The 13,991-nt window shown below is 44.5% G+C and overlaps 1 protein-coding gene across 12 annotated transcripts in view; it reads left to right on the top strand.

The window, feature by feature from the left end:
* Positions 1 to 13,991, top strand: part of LOC138748415 (uncharacterized) — a 213,260-nt gene that overhangs the window by 93,408 nt on the left and 105,861 nt on the right. The gene's annotated exons all lie outside the window — the stretch shown is intronic.

Raw genomic sequence — 13,991 nt, 5'->3', positions numbered from 1 at the left:
AGACCTTTGTTTTGATCCTTGACCTTGCAGACTAAGGAACTGTCTCCATGTCTTAGCCAAGATTGTGAAGCTATCAGATGGTTGCCATCATGTGGGCAAGTTTCCAAAATAAAGTAGCGGAGCTGGAAAATTGGGAGAAGCCTGGGGAATGATGGTGAGGTCCAGGAATGGACAGTTATCACCAGACTACTCTGCAAATTCAGAGTGCCGCTCCAGGCCAGCATCTCATCAGGCCGCTCGTCGGCACCAGCAGCTCAATGCAAGATCAATGGGAAAAATGGCCGTCTTCCCTACTCGTAATCCCCCATGCAGCTGGAACCGTTCTGCTAGTGCCAGCGCCAGCCAGGGAAACGCAGAGTGGTTCAGCTGCGTGGGGGATTATCGACAGAGGAGACGGCTATTTTTCCCATTGAGCCGCTGGTGCCGACGAGCGGCTTTGAAGGCTGAAGCGCCCCGATGTGGTGCAGGAGGCTGGACAGCCCGCCACGGCCACCCGCTGTCTGCCCCACCAACAGCCCGCTCTGGTTGCCTGCTAACTGCCCCGTCGACAGCCAGCTCTGGTTGCCCACTGACAGCCCGCTCTGGTTGCCCGCCGACAGCCCCCTCTAGTTGCCCGCTGACTGCCCCGCTGACAGCCCTTCCTGCCGGCTGTCCCCACACCTTCCAGTGGGGCAGGTAAGAAGATATTGTGTGTAATTTACAGGGATATGTTAGGCGGTAGTAACACGGTTGGTGTGTGGCAGGTTTTGGCCAGTTTATTTTTGTCAGGAGCGCGATGTCAGTGGCTCCCCTAGGACCCCATTTGACCTAGATACGCCACTGCATTTACTTCACTTTATGGTCAATTGCTGGATGAAAACGACAAATGGTAGAATTTAAAATGGGGCACTTCACGACAATCAAGATACGTGTTCGGTATTCCTCGTAAAGTTTGACTTTGAAGGTTGGTTGCTGCCCTGTAATGTCTATTCAGTCTCTTGCCACGTAAGGGCGACTTGAACTTCATCAAGAGAAGCAAATGTTTGCATTGGGTGTTAACCTGCTTGAACTTGTTGAACTCATTTAAGTTGCATTGTTCAAAAATGATCAGCGTTGCCAGAGTAGATTTGCGTTCAACACTTGGCGATTGATGTTTTTTTTTTCCCATTTACCTGGCATTTGTGGCTGTAAGATGTTTTGTTGCTTGCCAAATTGGGGCAAGATGTTCACTTAAATGCAGATACATTTCTTGCCCTTCCACCACTCAGCCAAGTGCAAACATCAAATTCGAGTTCATCCGGATTTATTGTCAGAAAACATACAGGTTATCACACGTAACCTGAGATTTCCTGCGGGTGAGGCAGAATGGCCAGTTATTGATAGTTTTGTGCCAAAAAAACTGTATTCACGAAGATGCGTACACATGTGAACAAATAAGGACACGTAAACAAACTGAGCAATACAAATGTACAAAAAGTCCTTGAATGAGCCCCTGATTGAGTTTGTTGTTGAGGAGTCTGATGGTGGAGGGGCTGTTCCTGAACCTGGTGGTGCAAGTCTTGTGGCACCGAGACCACGTTTGTTGTTAATGAAAGAGGTCATTTTATGAATGGATCAATTGACATAGCATAAAAATAAGATGTGAGAGCCTGTAGATGCTGAAATCTGGAGTGAAAAACCCCAAAGAATTTGGCAGCTTCAGAATATGTGAAGGAGTCAGAGGGGAGGTTGACATTTCCAGTCTACTATTTAAGCAAAAACCATGGTTATTTCCAGTGTGCTGCCCTGTCATTATACTTCAACGAACAATGCCAAAATGCATCCCATTTCTGGCAACAAAGTTGTGCCAGCTCATTGAGCTACTGCTTCACAGCTCCAGCAACCTGGGTTCAATCCTGGCAACCAGTGCTCTGTTTTTTGAGTCCCCGCCCCCCCCCCCCCACTCCATCCCAAAGATGTGTGGGTTGGTAGGTTAATTGACCATTGCCCCCAGGGTGCGGATGAGTGGTGTGGTAGAAATATGGAGAAATAAATAGGTGGGGTCTCCAAAAGATCTGTCTCGCAGACCTGCAGTCGCAGAATTTCACCTAAAACCACCGTCAGCTGCCTCCACGGGCCATTCAAAGCCGTGCGGAGCCAATGGTGGGCGGCTGGACCCCGCGGGAGTGCAGCATCTCCGCTCCCTTGGCCCTCCGTGGGTCCGCACCAGCGGCAGTGCTGACATATTCACCTATTTGACCAGCAAGACAATCCAAAACTTAAAAATGCCTCCTTAAAATCAGGACTCCTCAACAACAAATCTGGGTCTAAAATCCATACCTTGACAGCCAAGTCTCAATGCATTTTGGTTGAAATTCCTGGGGTCGTCTTATATATGAGATGTCCTATACTACAGCATAGACAGTAACTTTTAATTACTATTTTCCTTGAAACATCATTTTACATTCAGTAAATAACATTAAAACAAGGAATACAGTGCAGACTTGGGAAGAATGCCATGGGCTGAAAAGCAACAGGGAGGCTCCTGACTCAGAAGTTACTGTAATTCTACATTTAGAATGTAGCATACGTGAAATTCTTCAACTTTTGCCTACCATAAGGCAGAGAGAGAGAGTCGCCACTTTATCTAGCGCCCCTCACAGGAGCCTCTAGCACCTGGGGTTCCGAGATGGTCTCCCCTCCAAGGGATGACCATTCCTGTGCCTGCTTAGCTTCTGAGATCAGACAATCCCAGGCATATTCAGGCAACTGACAAAGGAATCAAATAAATACCTGATAAGTGTGAGTGTACGGATTGGTTTCACATACAAAGGAATGCCCATCCCATCTGAGGTGAATTGGAATGAGAATTATGGTGAATCAAATTCTGTCAAATACTAAACTCCAAAGGGAAAGACCAGTTCCTTGAAATTCATTTGCTTCGAATAGCTGAATGCGACCGAAATGGCTCTCATGTGATGCAGTTGTATGGAAACATGTTTTAGAATGATGTCATCAGAAATTCTTGCAAGATGTTGATTGCTTCTCCGAGCATTTGGCATCCATGGGTTGTGTTGGAAGGATTAAAAAGAGCCTTTTAACTGCGGTGCCTTGTTGGTAATGAGCAAGCTGCCACCTGATCTCTGAAGAAAAGATGTTTTGATAATTGGTTTTGATGGAAGCAAAATACAATTTGTGAAGTAGCAGGAGTGGGGTTAGAAAGTACTTCATGTGTTCTCTTCCGCCCAGTAAGGTTTAATTTTTGTTGGAATGTTCTTGAGAAATGCAATGAATTTCATTCTGTGGAGGATTAAGAGATGATGTAAATTGTTCAGTGGCTTGTGCTTGACTGGTTCAAGTACATGATAACTTGTCAGACTGAATGATTATTGAAGGGGAATTAATTGTGCCAAGTTTGGGGCAAGCTGCATGGTTCTACTTGCATTTGACCCATTGATGATCCCAAGATTGTCTATCTGGCCTCTGGATTTCTCTGCATTGTTTCTGGCAGTGATCGCCCAAAATCAGCTTGTTTAAGTTGCAGTGGGCAAACAAATGAATGGCAACAGAACAGGGTTGGGTTCCCTTGCTTTCCCAGTCGGCGAGCACGATGAAGGTTTTCTCAACACCTGCGTTGCCCTTGAGCATGGAGGGTTCTGCCAAATTGTAATTTGCATCTGCATCACATGGAGGGGGGGGGGAGGGAGGAAACAAGATTCTTCCCTGGGGTAACGCTGGACAAGCTTGTGGGGGCCACTGCCCAATGGAGGTTTTCTTCTTTTTCATGGTGGTCCTAGAGAGCCAACAAGGTTATAGGCTGGTTCACCTCCAGTAGCTTGCCAAGGAGCTTGACTGAGAGTGTGCAATCCTGTGGATTGATGGATTGTGGTGTTGGGGTATGATAGAGATGGAGGTGACTTTTCTGGTGGCAGTGATGAGCAGCTGCTTGGAATTACACATCTGGGAAGATGAAGATGATGCTGACTTCTGGGTATGCCTATCCCAGCAATGAACACACACAGAAATGCTGGAGGAACTCAGCCGGTCTCACAGAGTCCATAGGAGGTAAAGATATATTACTGACATTTAAGGCCTGAGTCCTTCTTCAAGTTACAGGTACAAGCAAAAAACAGGAAGGCATCTGAATAAAGACTGGAAGATGGAGGGGGAGGAGAACATACTAACTGGCAAAAAGTTTTAATCGGATACGATGAGAGGAAGGTGCTCTTGACGGACTCAGCCCTGAAACGTCGGTAATATATCTTTGCCTCCTCTGGATGCTGTGAGATCTGCTGAGTTCCTGTCTGTTTTCTCTACAGTGTCGGCAAACTTCTTTGTTTCACCACATATATCCAGGCACAGAGGTGATGTTGGATTTCACTGCATTCATTTGCTCTTATCCCTTTGTTAAAGGGATATTGAGGGCGATCCTCTTTTTTAATCAATAAATAAATGATTGGCAATTAAATTTGCCTGTTGCGTGGCGATTAATGTGAATTGGGAAGTTTGTCATGTGGGAGAAAATTGAGGAAACTAGATTTCTTGGTCAGTGATTGGATACACCGTATGGTACAGTTGCTATAGTGCATTGGAGCGGAGGTCAATCCACAGGTCCATAAGAATGGCAGGAAAGGCCACTGGAGACTCTGTCCCACCTCCACTGATGTAATCTACTGGGATTGTTGTTTGAAGAGGGCTCACAAAATTGCTGAGGACCCCTTCCACCCTGCACAAAACCAGTGTCAGGAACTCCAGTGGCACGACGCTTTGCAGCTAGCTCAACGCATTTCTTGGCCTGTGTTTGTTATTTATTCTGATTGATTGAACAAAATCAGCAATGTTATTGTTTTTCATTTTGGTGCGCTCTCTGCTTTGCACCTGAAGAAGGTGGGTTGTCCGACTTTAGAGCCACATTCAAGGAAATCTGCAGTGAAGGTGATTTAACCCATTGGTCACCTCCATCCTGCCAGTGGTGGAACCACGAGGTTCTGTTGGTGTGTAAGAACCCCCTCCCCCTTCCTCCCTGCTCCCTCCCCAGCCTGAACCTGAGGCTTGCTTCAGGGAATGCAATTTACCAGGTCATGATTGGTGATGAGAAACCACTACTTGGAAATGGAGGTCAAGGCATTAATTATCATTTGAGAAATATACATGCTTAAATTCTGCCCATTTTGCAAACAACACCGAAATGTAGGCACAGAGAAACCCCAATTATACGCGCCCTGATTTAACGCGTTGAGTCATTGGATTCAGGTGGCGGGCTCCTGGCAGGAGCGGGGATGACGGGCTCCCAGCAGGGATTCATTGAAACCCTGATTTAGCAGTCCCCTGGTTTTTTTCATGATGAGATTTACTGAACCCCCTACAATTACCTTATAATGGGGTTTCACTGTCATCACCACTGAGGAATTGCCTTGGTCAAGATTGTGAGTGTAACTTTGAGGACCCCTTCAGTGAGGGTGCAAAAAAAGGATACAGCTCTTGTGTGTCCTGCTCGACCACTTGGGATTTGAGCTTTGAATTTTCAGTGCACGAATTGACACGAAAATTCACTGCAACTTCCCTGTGTGCAGTGATGCAACAAAACCCCTTTTTTGAGCAGCAAGCAGATGAATTGGGCAACAAAATAAATGGTCTTGTTTGCTCGTAATTTAGTGACGGTGAAGTAAATGTGCCACCTGGTCTCCATACCTTTTGTTTTCCTGTTGGGGTGTGATAGTTTCTTTCAGACAGCAGACCATTTGGTTTGGGTTGTTCATTCTGTTTAACAGGCGTGGGGGCAGGGGGGGGGTGGAGGGGGGGAGAAATCTGAAGAACAAGTGTCCATTTTTTTCAGTGGAGACCTCATTTCACTGTGTTTCAAAAATTAGCTATTTAAACCATTTTGGAAAAACCAAATAAATCGTCGGCATGAAGTCCAGTGTTTTGTGCGACTCAAAGCGACCACCCTGTCCCTTTCCAGCCAATCCTCAATGACTGCTTTGTGGACATGACTTGCTCTCCCTTGAAAGAAACTACATGGGGATTCGATCTGGATCTAGCTGATAATTTGAGCTAGATTTTAAAGTTTATTCAGATTATTTTTTTGTCACGTAATAAAAAATAAAATGTGATATTACACGAAATTTCTTTTATCTACCATAAGGCAGACAAAGATCCGCTAACAGCAAAAATTGCGCAGTGCCGCTTATAGTCAAAGAGAAAGAAATGAGAGCCCCCCCCTCCCCTCACCCCGAGTCACTGAGTGTTCATGGATTTGCCTCCAACGCTCCTGCAGCCTTCAGTCCAAACCATCGGCAACCAAACTCCAGATCCAAACCCCTGCCTTCCCGAGTCCCAGTTCAGATACCCGATACCCCTTCAGCCAGTCTCCAACAACCTGTAGTCCTTGACCAAAGTCTCCTGCAGCCTTTGTGAGTTCCTCACCTCGAGTCACCAAAAGCTCACCACCTGTGCTCTTCAGGCTCGGAGCCCCTCGCTAGTCCACTGCAGTGGTCACTGTCCCGTGGATCGTCTCCTCTGCTTCTCCTTCTCAAACTGGGGGGCGGGGGGGGAAAGGGGGAATCTTCCCATTTTCTGGTGCCCTCTGCTTCAGCGGAGTCTGCACCATCTTGAGTGCAGACCCTGGGGTCGCAGGATTTTAATATAAAATTGCTGTGGCATATTTCTAGCTTGGAAGAAAATTCTGGAAATGTTCAGCAAGTCAAACTGCCTCTGTGAAGGGAGAAACAATCAGCATTTCCAGTCTGAATGATGCAAAATGCAAATTACTTGGCTCTTTCCTTTATTTTGCTACTTAATCAACTTCAGAAATGGTGTAATAGAATTTCAATTTGAATATATAATTAATGTTACAGAGAGAATAATGACAAGCTGCTTAGAAATTCAATTAGTTTGATTTAATTTGGCTTTAAACTGAAGCAACAAGGGCAAAACATATATTCGAGAGGTTAGGGCAACAGTATTACAGCGAATGGGGTTGGAATCCGGCACTGTCTGTAAGGAGTTTGTGTGTTCTCCCCGCGACCTGCGTGAGTTTCCTTCGGGTGCTCCAGTTTCCTCCCACGTTCCAAAGCCATAGCGGGTTAGTCTCGTGGCATGTGCTTGTGATGAGGGTTGATGTTTGCTTTTGGGTTTAATGTTGGAAAGTCCCAACAACTTAAATATACTGCACAGTCCCTGGGGAGGATTGGCCTCAACTAGGAAGGAAGCTTTAATCTGGCTCTTGAATGAGTGTGCTGTGGTCATTCACCATGTAGTTGTGATGTGATGCATTCCTTGCTGACCTGCCATAACTCAAAAAGTTCAATTGATCCATGTTCTCGCGCCACGTGGAGCAGTGAAAATGAGCCATCTGTGAACCAGAGCCAATTCTTGAAGCTCTGTAGTGTGCTGTATGTTGAAAGTAAGATCCAGCTTTGGAATTGAAGATTGCACATAGAAGAAATTATATTTTGACCATTTAAACTTGCACTGTTTCTTTTCCAGCCGTTTTCCATCTCTCCTCACTCTCAGCTGTTGATGGCTTGTTCTCTACGTCGTAGAAATTTCTAACTGTGCCAGGAAATGGCACATTATCCAGCTGGTAAACCGGACAAATTGGGCACGTTTGTTGATTTCAGGCTCCCTGGGCTGAAACTTGTTAATTCACAGAGCTCTGTTGGATGAGATTGAAAGTTGTGGATGATTTCATCTCCAGTAATGTGGATGCCTTTCAGGGGGCAGCAGCTTGAAGAATATTACATTATATATTGTCTACATACTATAATGCCATGCAGAATATGAATCAGAAGTGATTTATACATTATGATCAAATAGAGTAGAAATTCTCCTCGTATTCTAATATTACGGCATATTCATTGTTGGTTATCGAATTGAACTTAATTGCTTATAATTGGAAATAAAGAAGACCCACCCCCCCCCCTTTCTAATCCTACCCCTCCCACTAAACACAGTCACCAGCAAATAATATGTAAAGAATAGAGTCTTGACTTCTGGACATTGGACCGGAAACCCCTAGAGCATCTTCCCTCCCCCCCCATGTATTCAAATTATGATAATCGTCCATGAACAGGCCCCATATCTTGTCATATTTAACCTTGATCTCTTTAATCTTGTATCTAATTTTCTCCAAACTCAAGCAAGACATAATTCCTGGACCCAGCGCAATGGGTCGGTGCTTCTGCTGTCTTTCCATTTAATCAAAATGGCTCGTCTGCCCATCAATGAAGTGAAAGCTGATGTTCGTTTTTTTTGAATCAGGAACAAGGATTAGGGTTTCCTCTAGAGAAAAGCCTAGAAATACCATTTGCCATCCCAAATAACAGATCGATGGGAATTCCGGAAGTGTCTGGGTTCTGAAAGTGGGTTTTGCTTAGCTTTGCCATTTCCAGTCCAGATTTTCTGGAACCTCGTTTTGCCTTTGGCCCACAAGGATTGTTTTGCCGCTTCTCCGTCCTGTGAACCACTGTGGGCTCAGTGAATTGTGATAGAATGTTGGCTTAATTGATTCCCACAGAACTGACTGCAGTCAGGGAACACCAGTGTTCCTCCCCTGGATAAGCCTCAATCCCACCACCCGAATGAGACGGCTCTGAAATCTGCTTCATGGATGGTGGGTCACTTCAAATTCTAAATCTGCTCCACCATTTCGCTTAAAAACCTAATTCATTATCTCGTGTTATTTCAGCCTTGATCTTTTGGGTTGCTAGGAAACTATTGCCTTTTACAATTTTGGCCTGCTTGATCTTCTATCTCACCAGCCTCTACTTTCCCCAGTCTTTGAACTGGGGATGATTTTCATTGGAAATATTTCTAATTGGGATGTATCACCAACTTAGTGGGGTTTTTTGAGAGGAAGTGAGTGGAGGAGGAAATTTGAGTGCAGTGTTGAGCTATTTTGTCTGGGCGTGAGGTTCGGAGGGGGATAAGCTGTAGTTTGCTCTTGAATTTGCTTGGTATAGTTTTGCATTAAGATTCAAAGGGGCAGGAGAAGAGCCAAACAATCTCATTGATGAGGATACATCCTTAAAATGGATAACTCTGGACAGCAATTTTTTATCAAAAGGTTTGCTTTCTCAGAGATTATGATAGACGACTTTAAGATGCACATAAATATAATTTTAGATTTGCTGTATCATGTTAGAAGTTGGAGAAACATTCAATTAACTTTTATTGAATCCAACATAATGATGCTAACACATTGAGTTAGTTCAACTGACCTAAAAATGTTTTGCCGCTGATGTTAATTTGTACTCATCATCTGATGCCTCTATTGTCAGTGTCCAACATTAGTTGGTCAGCATGGATGGATTCCAGTTGCCCTGACACCACTTTTCCATGGTCGCAATGTCCATGTTCCTCACTGGCCGCACCAAGGGAAGACGTCCAAGTGCGAATGCAGAAAATGAATTTTCAACGACATACTGCACTTCAGGCTTTTGTCTGCTTGAAGTTGACTTAAAATATAACAGGAAATCACAAGAATAGGTAATAGCTTTTAAAAAAAAAACTTGGTGAAAGGAAAATTTTAAGGTGATTCTTGAGATCAACAACCCAAAATCCACTAAATAGACCTGAGTGTTCAGGAAGCAAAACATTGATTGTCCAGTGTAATCAATGCAGAAAACAAGTTTTTGTCTTTTGGATCAGATTTCTGAGCTAAGACTGTTGTCCCTCATCAATTCTTGCGGAAATGTGCAAGATTGTTTTGTCTATATCTGGTTTTTTATCCATTTTATTAATCATGTGGTGTCAATACGGAAATCAAGATTAAAGGCTGCAAATGTATTTCCTTGTCCTTCATTGTATATTTTCTTCTGCTAATCTATTTTTGGCCAGCTTTATGAAAAGTCAACATATCACATTGAGGGCATCCTTGTCAACTGTGTTAATGTTTGAGACAAGAACATTATGGGGTTGGTGTATAAATTGGCAGAAGGGAAGAAGCCTTTGAGGGCTGTTATCCAACAAGATCAAAAGTAATGACTGCACCACAATACGTTTTTTAAAAAAATCAATGATTATTGTTTATACTGTATGCAGAAAGGAAGTCTTGGAGCAAGAGGAACATGGTGGTTATCTTAACGTATAGAGTGTGAACTAAGAGATCAATGAGCTCCATCAGTGAAGGGGGAAGGCATTGGACATTCAGCCATAATTGAAAATTTAATGGTACCCTGAAACTCACCAGTTTCACCTGAAAGAGGAAATTCTTGGGAAACTGAACACAACTGGAGTACAAAATCAATCACCAGTTGAGTCATCTCCCAAACAGGAGGTGATCTTGCAGGTTGCCAGAAGGAACTTCACCAAAAGAAGCTGCCTTCCCATCTTTTGCCGAACAAGTTCTCTCTGGACTCTGAAGGTATAATATCAGGGCTGGCAGGTAGTTAATGAATTGCTGGGAATCCTCCTGCATGTTTGTCTTAGATGTACTTTCTGTGGTTTGATTTGGGATCTTGAGGTTGATGAAGGATATTTATGCTATTGAGTTTTGGAAGGTAACACCACCTAAAGACAAAATAGTTGCAGGGGAATCCCCCCCTTATAACATTTTTCCTTCATGGACCCCTAATAGAATTTCAAGAACTTGCAGGAGTTGGGTAACCCTTGTCCAGTGTGATTTTGCAAATCTGTGTTTCTTGTGACCATTATTCCACTGGATTTAAAAACCAGTCCAGTTGTCTTTAACCTGTTAATAAAATAGATGAAAGGAATATCTTGCAGTTTGGTATTACAGCATCTAAGGTGGGGGGGTGGGTGGTGGAGAACTGAGCATGTTGCTCATCTGGCAAGAATCCAAAGTTGGGACAGGTTAAATACACCATGGTCTTCAATGGAGGTGGAAGGAAGATTGTGCAATGAGTGGATTTAGCATCAAGGGCACGGTGGTAATCGCTGTCAGCCTGTTTGCCAACTAATGGTTGTTGGAATGGTGTGAATACTGCCAGAGCCTTTGATGTTTGAGAGTGCATCGCCCGGTGATGTGTGGCAGCATGTATCGGACCTTGTGTAATCCTGTGTGGTGTTGTTCTCCATATTCGAGTACTTTGTCAGGCTGCAATCCAAGCATGCTTTTCTATGGAACAAAATGATGGTTCAACCCATGAAAGAAGTCTGTGCATTTCCGTACAAACGCTAGAGGAACTCAAGATGGTCCATGGACACTGAGGCTGTGTGAGTTCCTCCAGCATTTACTGCAATCACAGTGTGACAGAATAGAGATGTGTTTTAAAGTGTTTGTTTGTGATCTACACTAACAAACCCTGCCCCAATTTATCTCCCAAAAACACATCTCTATTCTGTTACAACAGCGCCTGCAAACATGCATGTTTCACTGTGGATTTCCAAGCCAATATCTTGCCTGAACAAGGAGAATGTTCAGCCCTGGGGATGAAATAGTGATTTTAAATTTCAGCCAGAAAACCATATTCTGCCGTCGATGACAAACGCCCAAGGAATTTCCAGCTGAGTCGCAAATATTTCCCACTAAACCCAAGAAGCGCGTGGCAGAGAGCGAAGCCATGATTGCCGTCAATTCTCGGCATTGTTGTTTGATTTGCCACAGCAACGCAAAATGTAGGTGGGTATCATGCAGGCACTTTTGGGGCATTCTTAAATTGAGCAGCACAGAGTGTGGAGCATCGGCCTCCGCTCCACTCATCCAGATTTAATCCGGACCGTGTGCACTTTGCATGGCCCCCCCTGTGACCGATGGCAGAGTTTCCGTGTGTCCCAGTTTAGAATTAATTTTTGACTGGCACATCATTTTCTCCATTCTTCTCCTCACCACTATTTGTAGCAAGGCAAAGAATTTCATGACCTGTTTATGGCAATAAATTCTGATTCTGAAGGTGTTCAATGCGTCATTAAGTCTGTTTTCAAGCAGGTCAAAGCAAATCCCCTTCACTCTCTGACAATTTTAATACTGAAAACTTCCTTGTTCACAACTCCCGAATGACTGTATTGTTAACAGCAGTAACCACGAGCCTCTTTCCTCTTGATTTGCATTTTGCATTTAAATTGATTGAATTTAGGCGTACAACATGGTTACAGGCCCTTCTGGCCCACGAGCCCGTGCTGCCAAATTACACCCAATTGATCTACAATCCCCGGTACATTTTGAAGGGTAAGAGGAAAGCCAAGCAGACATGGAGAGAATGGACAAATACCAATGTACCCTCATCCCACATTCTCACAATCACATCATTGTACCCCACACGAGCATGCTGAGCAATTTCCGGTTCTCGATTAAGCGGCTGATCCATGTGCTTTTGGCAGCCAGTCAAAACTCGTGCAATGTCAGGGAGATTGCGCCAACCTCACACAGTTCAGGATCGAACCTTGATGATTTGGGCCGTGAAGCAGAAGGTCTACAATATGTGCTGCCCAATCTAGCTGTGCCCTAAAATTCATCCAGCCCTTGGTGTGCTGGAGACTCCTCTCTTCCCTCCACACCTCCCCCGTGCTGGAGACTCCCTACCCTCTGTACGAGACCCCCCTCACTCCCCTACCTGTGTGTAAATCCCTCTCTCTCTCTCTATCACTTCCTCTCTCTGTGACATTCCCCCCCCCCCCTCACTGCTGTCTGTTTTGGAGTTAGGTTATTTTGTTTGCATTCTGATTTTTTTCCTTTTTGACTTTTATGTTTTTATTCTTTGAATGACTAACTCAGATGTGAAATTGCATCATTGTATTTATTAAATTTAAGGTAGCATCAGTGCGGTCCGCTGTTCAACCACTGACACACCATCCTGCCCACGCATGGTAAAAAGGTTGCCCGGCCCTGGTTGAGGTGCCCGTCCAAATGTTGTGCACCATCCGTCCAGTGCACTCCTGATTCCTAGCCCACTCTGGGTTTAAGAAAAATACATGCCCGTGTCTGCTCTGAGCTTCTTAACTCTTATCCTAAACCTAAGCCCTTGCGCTTTGCATTCACTATTGTTGCCTGAAAAGATCCCCAATCTTTGGTAGGGTTGCGGATGCCGCTACCATTGCAGCTACCATTACCAGTACAGGCCCTTTGGGCCATGATGTGCTAGCCTATATAAACCTCAAAAAAAAAGCGACACCTCCCCTCGCTTATAACCCTCTATTCTTCTTGCACCCATGTTCCCGTCCGAGTCTTTTAAATGTCCCTATTGTACCAGCACCCACTTCTTTTAAAAAAAAAACTTTCCCCTGATGTCTCCCCTAAAGCCATGGTGCGGCATGGTTAGTGCAGAGCTGGCACGGATGGCGTAGCGGATAGCACATTGCAATCGGGATCAGGGTTCAAGTACTCCGTATTTGGTTTTTATGTTCTCCCTGTGTCTGTGTGGGTTTCCTATTTCCTCCCATGGTTCCAAACCTACCGGGGGTGGTGGTGTAGTTGGGTGGCACAGGCTCGTGGGCCGAAAGGGCCTGTTACCGTGCTGTGAGTTTAAATTTTTTAAATTTCAATTTTCCTCCCTCACTTTGTCCACATATGCCTGGCACAACGCGTTAGGTATAAATTTCTCAGCTCATGTGGCCTCCCATAGGTCATCACTTCTTGCTCAATGTTTTTGCTTGTTCTCTGAAGCTGTCTGTCCTTCTAAAGCCTTTGACAGCTGACAAACATCCCCCACCCTTGCCATGAACACGTCAAAATCGTGCAGGTCTTAGCCAAGTTTACAGCCTTTCTGCTCCTACGCCAACCTGTCGTGACCATCAACCATAATTTTTTTTAACCCAAATTCCTATAATTGGCACTGATTATTTAATGAAGCTCCTTTCCGAAAAACCAATTTAATCCACTGTTATTCACACTCTGATGCACCCAAATACTTAATTCTGTGGGTTTTAGAAATAAAGTTATGCGCCGCTTAATGTCCACAATATGTTCTGTGAAATTTGGGCATTATGCGATGTCGACATTGGGCAAACACTATTATATACTTAGCAAAGCTATGTGGGATACTGTAGTGTACCGGTAAACATTTGTGAGGAGAGAGCCTGGGGCAGTGAGATCATTGTGGGGACAAACATGGGGCTGTGCAGAGAGAGCGGGG

Source organism: Narcine bancroftii, chromosome 13 (assembly GCF_036971445.1).
Source record: "Narcine bancroftii isolate sNarBan1 chromosome 13, sNarBan1.hap1, whole genome shotgun sequence".
NCBI classification, from domain to species: domain Eukaryota; kingdom Metazoa; phylum Chordata; class Chondrichthyes; order Torpediniformes; family Narcinidae; genus Narcine; species Narcine bancroftii.
The sequence above is the reverse complement of the archived record's forward strand: the minus strand, read 5'-3'. Positions and strand labels throughout refer to the sequence as shown.